The following is a 17,568-nucleotide window of genomic DNA, read 5'->3' as shown; positions in this document are numbered from 1 at the left end:
TTAACGGCCCAGTCCCGTCGGTCCTTACCATCTAATGTTGTGCCATTTGCTAATGCCGGATCTGTAAGTGCATCTAGTGCCACCCCTAGTTGGTTTTGGAGTATTGACGACAAACCTGGTTGAGAGACTAATGTGTTTTTGAGAATTGCAGGATAACACAGGTAGAAGTCCTCACTGATTCGGTTTACCTACCAGAGATGACCCCTAAAATGTATGAAGACATTGAAGACAAAGGTGGTATGTGAAGGTATTCACATTAAAGACTATGACAAGAGAAGACATTGTGTGAAGACTATGGAGCGCGAAGACTTAGTTGTTTCATTGTTTCGTTTTCTTCTTTGTTGAGTCATAGGAACTACCATACTGTTAAGTGGGGTCCAAGGGAACCAGTCAGAATGACTGAAGTGATGCTTAACCAAAATCCTATGTCTTCGAGCAAAGACAATGAGAGCAAATCTTATCCAAAGCTGGATAAGTCAGCTTTGCTTGTAGCTCAAGTAAAGTTGCCGTGTTTGTTTGAAATCTGACCGTTGGAACACGTGTCAGTTCCTTAGTGACCCAGGGTCATTTCAGACAAATCAGGTCGGGTTGCCTAGTGGCTATAAATAGCCCACCCCCTACACCATAAATTGGTTGGCTGCTCAGAGTTAGTGCACGGCTTTTGTCGTTTGAGAGCAACCCACCTCGAAGCCTTTGAGAGAGAAATCCTTGCGAGGACAAAGCCCTAAACACCCAGAGCCAAAGAGTGTTAGGCATCACTGAAGTCTTCCTGTCTGTGTGATCTGAAGACTTACTACACTTGAGGACTGTGAATCCTCTAGCCGGTTAGGCATCGTGTTCTGAGCATCCAAGAGTCATTGTGGATCGCCGGTGAACAAAGTCTGTGAAGGTTTGGAAGTCTACCTTGAAGACTTACCAGAGTGATTGGGCGAGGACTGGGTGTCCTTAGCTCAAGGGGAATAAGGTGAAGACATGGTCTTCTGAGTTAAATCTCAGCCTCCCTAACCAGACGTACAGTTGTCACAACAACTGGAACTGGTCCAACAAATCATTGTCTTCAACGAGCTTTTGGTTCTATCCTTCCCATCTCTTTATTTGCAGTTGGTCCTTGTGAAGTCATTTCATGTCTGCATTATCTTCTGTCTTCACTTAGCGACTGCTTGTTCTGATTGGCTTCATACTATCTTCCATCCTGATCCATACTGCCTAGTTGCTATTAGTCTTTGTACTTTCACTTCATTGAATACTTGACTATGGCTTGCCTAGTGTAGTCTACCTTCCGTTGTATGGTAATAGGTTTATTTCTATTGTTTGTCTTCGAAACTTCCATGTATTGAAGACTTTCATAAAAATCACCTATTCACCCCCCTCTAGTCGATCACTAGCACTTTCAATTGGTATTAGAGCAAGGTACTCCCTTGTTCTATGTGATTCGGTTTAACCACCTGGAGTTTTAGCTATGTCGACTGCAGGGATAATCAAAGTCTCCACTGCGTGCCCCGTCTTCGATGGAACTGAATATGCCTACTGGAAGAATAAGATGCGCATGCATGTTGAAGCCATTGATGTTGACCTCTGGTATGTCATCAAGAATGGCATCCCCAAGGCTGGTGAAGGTGTCACTGCTGCTGATGTCAAGAAGTTCGTTCAACTGGACTCCACTGCCAAGAACATAATCTGTGGTCATTTGACCAAAGGGCGGTATGGCCATGTGAGTGCTCTGGAAACATCTAAGCTAGTCTGGGACTGGCTCTCCAAGGTCAACGAGGGCGTCTCAACCCAGAGAGATCAAAGGATCAGTGTCCTTCGCAACCTCTTCAACCACTTCAAGAGAAACGACAATGAGAATGTTCAGCTCATGTTTGATCGACTCACTGACATCACAAATGAGCTTCAAGCTCTCGGCGCTACTAAGAACACCAAGCATGAAATCGTCAAGACACTCCTGAGATCACTTGACAGCTCGTTTGACACCCTAGCCCTGATGATTCAAGAATGCCCTGACTTCAAAAGCCTCGATCCGTCTGACATACTTGAAAGGCTCAACACACATGAGTTTCAGCTTTCTGAGAAAAGAGACATCTACGGTCCCAACTATGGGCGAACTCGTGCTCTGAAGGCAAAAGTTGTTTCCTCACCTGAAGAAGAATTTGACTACAGTTCTGATGATCCTGAAGACATTGGAAAGGAGCTTGCTATGCTTGTGAAGAAGTTCCAGAAATTCACCAAGAAGAAAGGCTTCAGAAAGTCCTCACGATCCAGCTCAAGGAATGATGAAGCTTCTGGTCATGACTACAAGAAGAGAACATGCCACAAGTGCAAGAAACCTGGTCACTACATCTCTCAGTGTCCACAGTGGGACAATGAGAATAACAAGAAGAAGAAGGGCAAGGAATATGATTCTGACGACAAGAAGAAGAAGAAATACTCAAAGTCTTCTTCCAAGTCTTCCTCGAAGTCTTCATCACACAAGAAGAGCTCATCTGGCAAGGCTCGTGCATTTGTTGGCAAGGAAATGGATTCAGAGGAGGAGTCTGCTTCTGAGGAGGCGGAGGTGGAGTCTGAGGAGGAGTCCGATTCTGGCGTTGCAACTCTGGCTACAACCTACATTGCCAAGTCCATCTTCAACATTGAAGACAATGACTTCGTCACCGACGCCGATGTTGATAATAAGGACAACTTCGCTCCCACCTACTGCTTCATGGCACGCGGTGCCAAGGTAAACTCACGCACTACTCACTATCAAACATCCAGTGAAGATGACTCTGATTGTGGTTCCAAACCCAGCTACAAAACACTTGCGAGAATTGCAACTGAACAACAGAAAGCTATGGAACATATTCAAAAACTGTCAGACAAAAGCGATGACCTGTTAGATGCTGAAATGACTCGATCTCAGTCCTTAATTAAAGACATTAAAAATCTTCATGTTAAGTATGAGGAACTTGAAAGTCGTCATGAAATGCTCTCAACAACTCATGAAAAGCTTTCCTATGATTATCTTCAAAGGAAGCAAGATCTTGAGAAATTGAGAGCGGCTCATGAAGATCTTCAAAAGGAAAACGAGTCACTTCGCGCCAAACAGATCAGTTCCGCTCAGGAAGGATTTGAACCACCATTTCTTAAATGCATTGAGCGTGACAACGCTACTTCTGTTGTTGGATGTTCTACTGCTGCTACTGTTGCAATATCTTCAACTATTGATGTGGTAACTAACCCCTCTGCTGAGGATACCACTGCTATTGCTAATGAAAATGCTAGGTTGAAGACATTGCTTGAAACAGGGATGTACAAAAGTCTCAAAGGGCATTAGACACTATGTGATGTCCTCAAAAGGTAGATCCTGAACCCAAACCCTAGGAAAGAGGGTGTTGGGTTCGAAAGGAAAATGAATGCTGATGGCTCTTACTGGAAACCTGAGCAGTACCCCAAAACCACATGGGTTGCTGCAAAGGAACCTTCAATGGATCCAACCACCCTATCTGGCTTCACTTGTACTAATCCCATTGTCATTGATGAATCCTTTGATGCAAACTATAAACTGTTTAAGAATCAGAATGTGAAGTGTTTGCCAGGTATATTGGTACTAACTGCAGGAATGGGCCACCTATGAAGAAAGTCTGGGTGCCAAAGAAGTGTCTGGAGAATCTTCCTGTGAATGTCGTCATGACACCACAAGTGAAGAAGACAAACCCCAGACCACAGGCTTCATATGGTCCAAAGGCTTCATACAGACAGAGGACTCACCTGAGTCGCGCTAACGCAAATGTTTTGCAGGGAAACCATACTTAGGCCTATGAACATGAGCGTGTTTCATCAAATCGCCATGTTCATAAGACCAAGAACTACTCTGCTTATTCTTATGAGTACTATTGTCCACCTGCAAGACTATTTGCTAGGGCTCCAAAGCCAAAGTTCTCAGATGCTGCACTTAGACTCATTGCTTCGAAGCCACCCTTGAAGATGTGGGTGGCTAAGAAAGCTTAACTCTCTTTTGCAGGGAAGGGTCTCCAGCCGAAAATCAAATGCATCTGAAGCTATTGCTGGGGACCTTAAACATCTTGTAGGGCGCAAGATCAAATGCCCAAATGGTCTTATTATGTATTTTGTTCCTGAGTCGCTTGCTACTTGCCCTATCAGTCCTAACCTTGATATAAGCTTTCATAATCCACTTGCTCGTCAAATGTTTATGCTTCACAATTCTCTTCGTGAAGCCTATCCCCCTAACTGTACTGTAGGCTATGGAACCAGCTGCTTCAGAATGGATTATTAATAGTGGATGTACTAATCACATGACTGGCAAGCAAAGTCTTCTCATGGACTCAACCTTACATCCATCTGACAAAAGTCACATCACATTTGCTGATACTAGCAAAAGCAAGGTATTGGGTCTAGGTAGAGTTGCAATCTCAAAGGATTAGCACATGGATAAAGTGATGCTTGTTGAATCCCTTGGTTTCAACTTAATGTCCATCTCAATGCTTTGCGATTTGAACATGATTGTGATATTTGGAAAATATCGTTGCCTAGTTCTTATGGAATCTGACAAGTCTCTAGTCTTTGAAGGGTATCGGAAAGATGATTTGTACATGGTAGATTTCTCAGCGGGACCACAGCTCGCCATATGTCTTCTTGCAAAAGCTTCAGAATGCTGGCTCTGGCATCGGAGTCTAGGGCATGTTGGCATGAGGAATTTGCACACTCTTGCAAAGAAGAAACATATCATAGGCATCGAGGGCGTCAAGTTCAAGAAGGACCACTTATGCGATGCCTGCGAAGCTGGAAAGATGACGAGGGCCAACCATCCCTCGAACACAATCATGACAATGACTCAACCCTTTGAACTACTACACATGGACCTCTTCGGTCCCACTCACTACTCAACTCTTACTACTACTGCTTGTCTCTATGGCTTCGTCATTGTTGATGATTATTCAAGATATACATTGATGAGGACATCAATACAATTGTTACACCCACAGCCCCTGCTGCTATACATACTGGACCAATTACTAGAGCTCGTGCACGCCAACTAAATTACCAGGTACTTTCGTTTCTTGGTAATGATTCTAATGTTCATGAGAATATGATGCTGCCTAAATTGGATACATTTGTTTTGCTTACAAATGAAGGGCCTAGCTTGGAGAAGGATGAACATTGGAGCAAGAACAAGCATGGAGATGATGGCATGCGCAAGGGAAACAAGAACGGAGTTACAAGTGATGATTTCAGGACTTTGAAGCCACCATAATGGGTGCATGAAGCCTTGGACGAAATATACAAGATGCCACTTCATAAATTTCGTCCCGAGGCTATTTTAGGTGCTGCGTCACCTTATTATTGGGCCAGGCCCATGTAATTTCGAAATACATAAGTATAGGCTATTTTTAGAGTCCGTATGTGTGGGGAAACAAGAGATAGGGTTGATTTCGGACCCCTCCACCAAGGGCCACGAAATTCCCCCCTCTTCCTCCATATATACAACCCTTAGGGCATCGTTTAGACTTTGGGTTTTGTTTAGATTAAAAGTTCGCCATAGCTGCAATTTCGCGTACTTCGTTTGTGTTCAACGACCAGACAAAGGCGTCACAGAACCCCACCTTGATCAATAAAGCTTTCATCTTATATTCGCAATATCCAGATTGCAATCTCAGTTTCTTGCTTGTTCTTCGTTTGCTCGCAGGAAACAGACCCTCGTGGTCAGGTTGATCGTGCTCCGGCGTGGTCAATAACCGAGTTGGTTTAGCGATTGCTAAGGCGCGACGTCCTCACACGTTCGTAGTCGGATCGTCAAAGTCGACTTCCAGCAAAGCGATATCCATCATCTCATCGAAAGACGGGACACCTTTGCCTCTATCATACATGGGTGCATATAATCCTCTACAAGACTGAAGTGCAGGATGTTTTCAGACGCTTCGCCAACCGAGCCATGAACAACTATGGCGTCAAGATCAAGCACATCAGAAGTGACAATGGCACTGAATTCAAGAACATCAGCCTCGACACTTATCTTGATACATTGGGCATCACTCATGAGTTCTCAGCCCCGTACACGCCGTAGCAGAATGGCATCGTGGAACGCAAGAACAGAACACTCATTAAGATGGCTTGGATGATGCTCGATGAATACAAGACTCCAAGGAAGTTCTGACCTGAAGCCATTGATACTGCATGCCATGTCATCAACCGTGTTTATCTTCACAAGCTTCTGAACAAAACATCCTATGAACTCCTCACTGGTAAGAAGCCAAATGTCAGTTACTTCAGAGTATTTGGTGCCAGGTGCTGGATCAAGGATCCTCATCACACTTCAAAATTTGCACCGAAAGCACATGAAGGTTTTATGCTTGGTTATGGAAAGGATTCGCACTCCTACAGAGTCTTCAACCTCTTTCACAATAAAGTGGTTGAAACTGTGGATGTGCGGTTCGATGAGACTAACGGCTCGCAAAGAGAGCACCTGCCAAATGTGCTAGATGAAATTCCATCCAGTGAATCCATCAAGCTTATGGGAACTGGAGAAATCATACCGTCTGAAGCACAGCCTGAAGAGGAACTCATCATCTCTGCACTTGATCAACCTGAACAATACTCAGCCTGAAGACAATCCTTCTAACGATGACAATGATCAGCAAGAGCAAGATCTTCATCCTGTTCATCCTCGTGTTGCAAATGAAGTACAAATTGAGAAAATAATTGATAGCATCAATGCACCTGGTCCACTCACTCGTTCAAGGGTAACACAACTAGCAAATTTCTGTGGGCACTTCGCTTTCGTCTCAATATCTGAACCCAAGAAAGTTGATGAAGCCTTCATGGAACCTGAATGGATTCAAGCTATGCAAGAAGAGCTTCAACAGTTTGAGCTGAATAATGTATGGGAACTGGTCAAGCGTCCTGATCCTCGTAAGAACAATATCATAGGCACTCAATGGATATATTGCAACAAGCAAGATGAGCATGGTCAAGTTGTCAGAAACAAGGCTCGTCTCGTTGCTCAAGGATACACTCAAATTGAAGGAATTGACTTCGATGAAACATTTGCTCCTGTGGCTAGGCTTGAAGCCATACGCATACTGCTAGCCTATGCAAATCATCATAACATCCTTTTGTATCAAATGGATGTGAAGAGTGCTTTTCTCAATGGCAAGATTGAAGAAGTGTATGTTGCACAACCGCCTGGCTTTGAAGATCCAAAACATCTTGACATGGTTTAGAAGCTCAACAAGGCATTGTATGGCCTCAAACAAGCCCCTCGTGCTTGGTATGACACACTCAAGGACTTCCTGAAGAGCAAAGGCTTCAAACCTGGTTCCCTAGATCCCACGCTCTTCACGAAGACATATTATGGTGAACTATTTGTGTGCCAAATATATGTGGATGAAATTATCTTCGGCGGCACTAATCAGAAATACAGTGATGAGTTTGGATACATGATGCAAGAGAAATATCAGATGTCCATGATGGGTGAGCTGAAGTTCTTCCTTGGTCTCCAAATACGACAGCAACACAACGACATCGTCATATATCAAGAGAAATACCTCAAGGATTGCCTGAAGAAGTTTGGAATGCAAGGCTGCAAAGGTTACACGACGCCAATGCCTACCAAGAGTCATCTAGATTCTGACGCCAGTGGTAAAGAGTTCGATCAAAAGGTATACCGCTCCATGATTGGTTCCTTGCTTTACTTATGTGCATCTAGGCCAGATATCATGCTTAGTATTTGCACGTGTGCCCGATTCCAAGCGGCACCAAAGGAATCACATCACTTAGCTGTGAAGCGAATTCTTTGATATTTGTCTCACACCCCAACACTAGGATTATGGTATCCAAAGGGCTCAGAGTTTGATCTAGTTGGATTCTCGGATGCTAATTATGCTGGTGACAAGGTGGATCGCAAGTCTACATCAGGCACATGTCACTTTCTCGGACAATCACTTGTATGTTGGTCTTCAAAGAAGCAGAACTGTGTATCTCTCTCCACTGCTGAATCTGAATACATTGCTACTGGATCTTGCTGCACTCAGCTTCTATGGATGAAGCAAACACTCAAAGACTATGGCATTCATCTGAAGCAAGTGCCACTCTACTACGACAATGAGAGCGCCATCAAGATCGCCAACAACCCAGTTCAGCACTCGAAGACAAAGCACATTCAGATCCGTCATCACTTTCTCAGAGATCATGTCATGAAGGAAGATATTGATATCATTCACGTCAACACTGAAGAGCAGCTGGCAGATATCTTCACAAAGCCCTTGGATGAGAAAAGGTTTTGCAAGTTGCGGTGTGAGCTAAATATCTTGGAATCCTCAAATGTCCTGTGATCATGCACACATCCTAACACTGATGCATGTTGATGACTTAGATGTGCAAACACACGAAGTAACGTATATCTTCAACAAATGAAGACTTCCACTCTAAGTGTGAATACATTAACGCGGAATTTGACTTCGGAGCGCCACGATAATTGTGCACCGTGTCTGGGTCTAATACTTCCTATACGGTGGGTAACACCACCACCAAACTTGTGTTTGGAGTACTTTCTGTTGGCGTTACATTTGCAAAGTCTTCGCATTTTGTTTGTCTTCAATGTTAACATGTCTTCATGTTTATCTTCAATTTACTGATTTGGTTTCTGTCCTCTACAGCATTCACTTATAGCTATGTCTTCTAGTTGAATCTTTTGAACTAAGTGAATGTGATTGGACCCTGACCTTTCTATGCTCCCATCTTAAGTCTATCTATCCAAACCATATGCATTCTATTGAAACTGTCGAATGTCTTCGCTGCGTCCTTGTCAGTAGAAGATACAGAGACAAACATTAAATCTGTTTTAAATTCTCAATCCTTTTTACCTGAAACCCGGAGAAGCGGGAACGACCACCCGACAATCCAGGCGTGCGTGGGAACATGGAACAACCTCCTATGTGTTGCATGATCGCCACATGTCCTTCAGATGTGAACCGCAAGGGGCACCTGCGTAATAACGTTGTGCCGCCCCTGTCCCTATAAATACACGCCTCACCCCAGTCATTATCTCTTCTTCCACTCTCGCACAAACCCTTGCGCCACCGCTAGCCCTCGACGATGCCGACGACGAAGCGCTTAGCTGCCGCGACCTCACCGACGCTGTCATCAGGCCGGCCGCGGACATCGTCTTCTCCGCCGTCACCGTAGGTGTCCTCCGTCGCCAAGTTAGGGCACGGAAGATCGAACTGCTCGGCCTCCTCTCCCACTCCGTCTAGCAGTTCCTCGTGTGGTAAATAAAACCTCTTTTTACAGTCTTTTTGATCCGATAGATTCATTCTTTCCAACCACAAGTTGTTTCTGTTGCTACAAAGTTGGATCTATCATGTTTTGCATCTCATAGCATGCCTAGTATGTTCACTTATGCTTCACAAAGTATTTAGATTCCTCACTTGTACTTATTCATGGATTCATACAAATCTGGAACCAACTCTCTACATATGAGTGAATGTCTTCGCACTATGAGGTCAATGTCTTCTAAACTGATTTATCTTCAAATCTTCTAAGAATGCATATGACCTCTACCCCTTCCCTCGCATCTCTAATGTTGTCACAGGTACATGTCCGTGGGAGAATCCCATGGTTCTCATAGTCCGCATACATTTGCAGAGTTCTTACAGCGTCACATAAATTCTCCTAAAGCCAGTTCCTGTCTGACCAGTAGACGGAAGACTTCGACAGTGTTGAAGCCTTTCAGTCTAAACTTCATGAAAACTCAAAAATCAGTCAGGAAGGGCGGCAGACAACGCCGTGGAAACACTGCTAAGGACTTGCCACCGGATCTCTATGAGTTATACAAGTCAGATCCAGAAGAAACCTATGGAGAACGCAAGAACCAAATCCAATGGACTCGAAGACATTGGCCAGAGGAATGGTTCAAGTACAGATTCGTCACCAAGGAGTATGCCGAGAAGAATGCCTTAAAGGGCCCCTAGGGAGATATAATATACAAAGGTCTTCAGACCAAGTCAAAGTCCGAAGCTATTGCTCAAGGCTTCTACCCCTACATGATTCGTGGACCTCAGCCTGCTAATGCCGACCCATCCTCTCTGTTATGGTGTCATGAAGATAATATGTTCAAGCGCAACTATCAGGCTGCAAAGAACTCGGCCAAGGAAAACAAGAAGTCTTTGGGTTTAGACTTCAACCCAGGCCCCTCTGCACCACGTGCCGATGGCACACGCGAAGCTGAACCCAATCTTATTGGGACCTTCTACAACTTAGAAGGTCTCATCACTCACATTCAGGTTCAAGGGGCAGCCGTGGACCACTCTGCAGATGACACTGATTCTGACGAAGCACCTGCACCACTGAAGCCTGTGAAGCAAAAGAAACCAAAGGCTTCAAAGCCCTCTTCTGCACCAAAGGTCTCACAGGAGAAGCCTCTGGCCACTGCACCTCCTGAAGTCAGTGTGCAGTCTAAAGATCTCTCACGCATCTCCAAGTCTGACAAGTTGAAAAAGCCCATGCAACCCACTGGTCAAGCACTGACTCCTGCTGCTGTTTTGAGAAACGAGAATGACGCCATTGATCTGTCCAGCGACGACGATCTTGGCGATGATGCTCTAGAGCAATTGATAAAGAGCAAGCCAGAGGAGGAAATCTTCAATGATCTTCCTCTTTTTGATGTGGAGATCCTGTACAAGTTTATTGATGAGTGGTTTGACAGCCCAGATCTCAGTTTTGATGATCTTCAGCTTCCAATTGGCCTCAACATCTCCTTCCACGGAGCCATTGCTCCTGAGCTGGCTCTTGCACAGAAGATTGTTGAGCTGAAGCACAAAATTGACTATGAAAGGGCTCAGTTCAAGAAGCACATGGCCAAGCTCAATGTTGTAGACATTCAAAACTTTAAGGTCATGATGCATGAGCTCAAGGAGGCGTTCCATAAGAAACGAGAAGAAGCAAAAGGTTCTCGTGAGCGCATGATGAATCTTGCTGCCAAATGTGTTCAAGGCTACAATGAAGCTGAAAAGCGCAAGGCTTTGGGGCGACCAGGCATCGACCCCAGAATGGCTGCCAAGAAGAAGAAGAAGCCAGCTGTGGCCGAACCAGAAGCATCAAGGTAGGAAGAACCTCGCATTGTCTTCCCAGCCAGTATGACATGCTCGAAGCCTAAGGTCCCCACATTGGCTTCAGAATTCAATAAAACTAGAGCAGCTGAAGCCGAAGCTAGAAAGCGGAAGACCAAAGCCACCACTGATGATGCTTGTAACACCCCGGATATGATTTACCTAATATGTAATCCTACTCTTGCCGTTTCCGGCGTTAAATTATTTTATTTTTCTCGGGTTTGGGTTTTTGTCTCCATGTGTTGTTGTCGTTGTCATGCATCTCATATCATGTCATCATGTGCATTGCATTTGCATACGTGTTCGTCTCATGCATCTGAGCATTTTCCCTGTTGTCCGTTTTGCATTCCGGCGCTCCGTTCTCCTCCGGTGGTCATTTCTACCTTTATTTTGTGTGTGGGGGTTAAACATTTCCGGATTGGACCGAGACTTGCCAAGCGGCCTTGGTTTACTACCGGTAGACCGCCTGTCAAGTTTCGTACCATTTGGACTTCGTTTGATGCTCCAACGGTTAACCGAGGGACCGAAAAGGCCTCGTGTGTGTTGCAGCCCAACACCCTTCCAATTTGGCCCAAAACCCACCAAAACCCTCTCCATCATCTAGAGCGTTCAATCACAATCGCGTGGCCAAAAACTGCACCTCATTTGGACTCTCCTAGCTCCTCCTATGCCTATTTAAACCCCCCTCCGAAATTCTCGTTATCCTCCCCCCGAAACCCTAGATCTAGCTTCTCTGCGTGGCCGGACACGTCTGCCGGCCGCCGGACACGTCCGCCGCGCGCCCCAGCCAGTACCGCGCCATCACCTGTCTCACGGGGGACCGCTTCGCCGCCTCAGCCACCAGGGCCCGCGGGGCCCATCGTCGGCCCTCCCGGCCCGCTCCTCCGCCGCCCGGACGCCCGTGTCCCGCCGCCTCTCGTCCCCGAGGCCGGCCGCCGGGAGCCACCGCGTCGCCATCTCCGGCCAGCTCCGCCGCCCGGGTTGCCGCACCGGGCCGCCGCCTCCAGTCCGCGCTGGCGCCGCGTCCGGCGACCACCACCGTCGCCCCGTCCTCCTCATGCCGGTTCCATCTCCGGCGACCACACCCGCCGGCCCCTTCCATCTTTGGCGCCGTCCCTGCCCCGGTGAACGGCGTTTTCCGGCGACCTCGGCTTCCGCGCACCGCCCGATCTGGATCCGGATCCGGGTGAACAGTAACCCTAGATCCGGAGGGTATATTTTTCTTCTAAGTCCCTGATTTCCAGATTCAAATGCCCTTGTTCATCGTGTCGTAACTTTGCATCCGTAGATCCGTTTTTGGCATATAGCATATCAAAATTTTAGTCTCAGAGAGCACATCATTTCATCTCATTGCATCATTTTCATTTGAGTTCATCTTGATGGCCGAAATGCTGTTGGAAGAGTGCTATTTGAGATAATTGTCTGATCTGCTGCTCCAAATAGCTTTTTGTCATTTTTGCCATGATTAATGTGTGCATGATATGCCCCTGAGCTCTACATATGTTTTGTTATATGCTTTGTCATCTTTCCGGAGGTGCCATCCATGTATTTTTTGTGATTTGTGTAGTGACTAGCACAAGCTTGCAAAGTGGAGCATTCGTTAATGCTGATTTCAGGGACTTAGCAATTCCACTAAGTCCTTGATCTGTTTATATCAATATGCCATATGTTCATGTTATTTCCTAGTGATCCGTGCCTCTTTTGAGGATGATCAGTAATGATGATTTGTTAATCTTGTAGTGCTCTATCCATCCATGTCTTTGTTTGCAATTATGGAGCACCCTAGCTTGACTCAATCGAGCTCTACTTTTGCTATTTCATGAATCTGGGCAGATTGTCTGCTTGTTAGCGATTTTGCCGAGGATGTTGTAGTTGATCCGTGCATGCTATGTTATTGTTCTTGCCATGTCTAGCTTGTATAATGTGTATGCTGGATGGGTGTATGCTTAGACTGTAATGACATGCTCTATAGTGAGTGCATCGAGCTCGTAAACATGCCTACTTGATATCTGATTTGCATGTTCCAGTTTTTCTCTAAGTCTGTGACCTGATTATGTATTTGCCATGTTCACATGCTTGCAATTGTATTTTCTGATCCCTTTTGGTTCAAGGTCACTAAGGGAATTTTGTTAAGCTCTTTGAGTAGCTCCATGCCATGCCTTGATTTGCCATGTTTAGTTCCTGTAGCATCTAGTTTTCTTGCTCCAAAGTGTGCTACCTGATCTGAAATTCCAGACAAGTGTTAATTTCACTAAGTCTGAGATCTGTTTATCAATTGCACTTTTGCCATGCTTGTTTGAACGTGTTAATGGATGAATTGGCCGTAGCTCAATGTTCATCCTTTGTTAAGCATCATGAATGGATTCCTGCCATGTATTTTTTTGCCATGTTTGAGTGTTGTAGCATGTTTAACTTGTTGCATTTAGATGGCTACTTGCTGTATATCGCAGACCGGTGCCATATTTGAATTGCTTGCCATTTCCAAACCGTGTCTCCGATTCCGGTGTTCTTTATACCGATTTCAACCGAAATCACCTCACCTTTCCTGTGGCACACTTGGTTTTACAAGTTGAGGCCAGGTTCATTCATTCCTTGTCAAATCTGTCATATGCATCACGTATCGCATCCCGCATAGCATATCATGTTTGCATCGTGTTGTTTGAGCTTTGCACGTGGTTGATTGTGTTCCATTTATTTGTTTGTCTTGTTTGGGTAGATCCGGGAGACAAGTTCGCTAATGAGGAGCCCGTTGAGTTTGCTTTCGAGGATCCAGTCAACTCTAACAACTTTGCAGGCAAGATGATCATACCCTCGAAATCACTTCTATCTTTGCTTTGCTAGATGCTCGCTCTTTTGCTATGCCTATGCTACGATGCCTACCACTTGCTTATCATGCCTCCCAAACTGCCATGTCAAACCTCTAAGCCACCATGTCCTAGCAAACCGTTGATTGGCTATGTTACCGCTTTGCTTAGCACCTCTTATAGCGTTGCTAGTTCCAGGTGAAGATTGGAGACCGTCCCTTGTTGGAACATTGTTTACTTGTTGGGATATCATTATATTATCTTGTTATCTTAATGCATCTATATACTTGGTAAAGGGTGGAAGGCTCGGCCTCTCGCCTAGTGTTTTGTTCCACTCTTGCCGCCCTAGTTTCCATCATATCGGTGTTATGTTCTCGGATTTTTGCGTTCCTTATGCGGTTGGGTGATAGTGGGAACCCCTTGACAGTTCGCCTTGAATAAAGCTCTTCCAGCAATGCCCAACATTGGTTTTACCATTTGCCACCTAGCCTTTTTCCCTTGGGTTTTGCAGACTCAAGGGTCATCTTTATTTTAACCCCCCCGGGCCAGTGCTCCTCTGAGTGTTGGTCCAACCAAGCGATGTCCGGGGCTACCAGGGTCAACTCTGGGCTGGCCTACCCGACGTCTTGCTCATCCGGTGTGCCCTGAGAACGAGATATGTGCAGCTCCTATCGGGATTTGTCGGCACATCTGGGTGGTGTTGCTGGATTTGTTTTAACTTGTCGAAGTGTCTTGTAGAACCGGGATACCGAGTCTGATCGGAATGTCTCGGGAGAAGGTATATCCTTCGTTGACCGTGAGAGCTTGTCATGGGCTAAGATGGGACTACCCTGCAGGGATTTGAACTTTCGAAAGCCGTGCCCGCGGTTATGGGCAGATGTGAATTTGTTAATGTCCGGTTGTAGATAACTTGAACCTAAACTTAATTAAAATGAATCAACCGTGTGTGTTACCATGATGGTCTCTTCTCGGCGGAGTCCGGGAAGTGAACACGGTGTTGGAGTAATGCTTGCGCAGGTTGTTCTCTAGTTATTCGTTCGCGCTTTGCCTTCTCTTCTCGCCCTCTTTTGCGAATAGGTTAGCCACCATATATGCTAGTCGCTTGCTGTAGCTCCACATTTTACCTTGCCTTACCTATAAGCTTAAATAGTCTTGATCGCGAGGGTGCGAGATTGCTGAGTCCCTGTGGCTCACAGATTACTTCCAAACCAGATGCAGGGCCAGACGACTCCGTTCCAGATGATGCGCTTGAGCTCAAGTGGGAGTTCGATGAAGCTTCCCTTCATTACTATGTGTCTTTCCCTGATGATCAGTAGTGGTGCCCAGTTGGGGCGATCGGGACCGTGTCGCATGTTGGGTTGATCTTTTATTTTGGCGCCGTAGTCGGGCCATGAGTGATTGAATGATGTAATGCTATTTATGTACTTTGTTTGACGTGGCGAGTGTAAGCCAACTATGCACCTTCCCCTTTTATTATCTATATTACATGGGATGTTGTGAAGATTGCCTTACTTGCGACATTGCTTTCAATGCGGTTATGCCTCTAAGTCATGCTTCGACACGTAGGAGATATAGCCGCATCGAGGGCGTTACAAGTTGGTATCAGAGCCTTCCCCGACCTTAGGAGCCCCCACTGATTGATCGTTTTTAGCAGCCGTTGTTGAGTCTAGAAAAATGTTTTGAGTCAATTAGGAATTATATATCGAAGAGTTTAGGATTTCTTTTTACTCCCCAGTCTCCTCATCGCTCTGGTAAGGCATCCTGATGTAGAGTTTTGACTCTTCTCTTCTCAAATTTCACTAAAAAAAATTTAGGATCACGCGGGTATCTTGGAATCGTTCTGATGGTTTTGTGACGAGAACATTGTTCTTGGTGCCTCCTGTCATTTAGGGGTTGGTGGCAGTGTCTCGGGGAGTTGAGCTCCGAGGTGTTGTCGTCACAATTTTATCGTTGCGGTTCTGGAATACCTGAGTTTAGTATGCCAACATCGAAAATCTCTTTTATGCAGTTGTTGGTGAGATAACCTCGACACCACCCAGTACTGGGGTGGGAGTTCGGGAGTATTGCCATAACTTGTATAATGGATGCTTTTCGAAGGTTGAGGTAGATGGTTTCCGAAGTTTTTCTCGGTTATGTGTTGAAGGATGGATACAGCTGGATGTAGGATTTGCTAGATTTGGGTGAGATATTATGCTTCCCCTGTATCCCCAACACCTGATTGCATAACCGGAAAGGTTCGGGAGTTTCATAGGTGGGAATTCTTGTAGCTCTAGCTCTTCTTCCACGGATATTTGGTTTGAGATTGGGGTTTCTTACCGAGTATTCGTTCTTGATCCGTACCTTGTTGATTTATTCCTCTACCTAAATTCTAAGTGGCTTCTAAATTTATGGATATGTGACCATTTCAAGTGGAATGCATTTGTTCTTATGTTCGGATGTGAAGACTATTTGTTGCAATTTCAACCCGCTTGATTCAGCTTCAATTTTATCTGTCAATTTGCTAATGGATGTCACCCTCTTCAGCATGGCTCCCTCTAAGAGCAGCAATCAGAATTAGAATCAGGATCCGCCACCACCTCCTCCTCCTCCGGAGGCATGGCAAGCTGTGATGGCTGCTACCAATGCAAACACGCAGTTGATCATGCAAATTCTTCAAGAGCGCAACCAAGCGAACCAAGGCAACCAAGGCAACAATCAGAATCACTTTGCTACACTCAACCAGTTCCTTGCTAACGGGCCAAAGACCTTCAGCAATTGTGTTGAGGCAACTAATGCTGACGATTGGCTCGTGGACTTATGCAAGCATTTCGAGTGCAGTAACGTCAGGCCTGAGGACTTTGTCAAGTTCGCTTCCTTCCAACTCAAAGACCAAGCTGCAGAATGGTTCCAGTAGTACAAGGATTCCAGAGGAGGCCGTGTGATTACCTGGGATGAATTCCGTCAAGACTTCAAAGCTCATCATATTCCTCAGAGCGTGGTTGAAAGCAAGCGTGAGGAATTCCACAACCTGAAGCAAGGCTCTTTGTCTGTCTATGACTACAACAAGTTGTTTCAGAAGCTCGCCCGCTTTGCTAAGCAGGACATCTCTGATGAGAAGAGCATGATATACCAGTTCTGGGGTGGTCTCAGAGAAGAAATTCAGCTAGCTCTTGTTCTCTTTGAGCCCTTGAGGTACGATGAGTTCTACAACATGGCATTAAAGCAAGAGGCTGCTCAACTGAAGTGTGATGCTTCCAAGAAGCGAGTCAGAGATGCTACTCCTTCTTCCTCTACTCAAGTGGCCAAGCAGCAGAAGTATTGGCTTCCTCCTCCTCCGTTCCGTCAGCCGTATCAGCAGAATAGCAAAGGTGGCAGTGGATCTTCCCACCCACCCAACCCTGGCTTTCAGAACAAGACTTCGTCTCAAGCTCCAAGATCGAGTGCTCCGTATCACCGTCCGCTTTCAGAGGTCACGTGCAACAAGTGCCAACAGAAGGGTCACTATGCCAACAAATGCTTCAATCAGAGGCGTCTCCCTCCTCCTCCTGTGAGATCGGCAAGTACAGCTATGGTCAAGCATAACCCCAAGTCTGCTAAGGTCAACTTGCTCAACGCAGCTCAGGCAGAGGACTCGCCAGATGTGATTATGGGTAACCTTCCTGTTAATGACATTCCCGCAAGAG

Source organism: Triticum dicoccoides, chromosome 5A (assembly GCF_002162155.2).
Source record: "Triticum dicoccoides isolate Atlit2015 ecotype Zavitan chromosome 5A, WEW_v2.0, whole genome shotgun sequence".
Taxonomy (NCBI): domain Eukaryota; kingdom Viridiplantae; phylum Streptophyta; class Magnoliopsida; order Poales; family Poaceae; genus Triticum; species Triticum dicoccoides.
Note: the sequence above shows the minus strand (reverse complement) of the source record.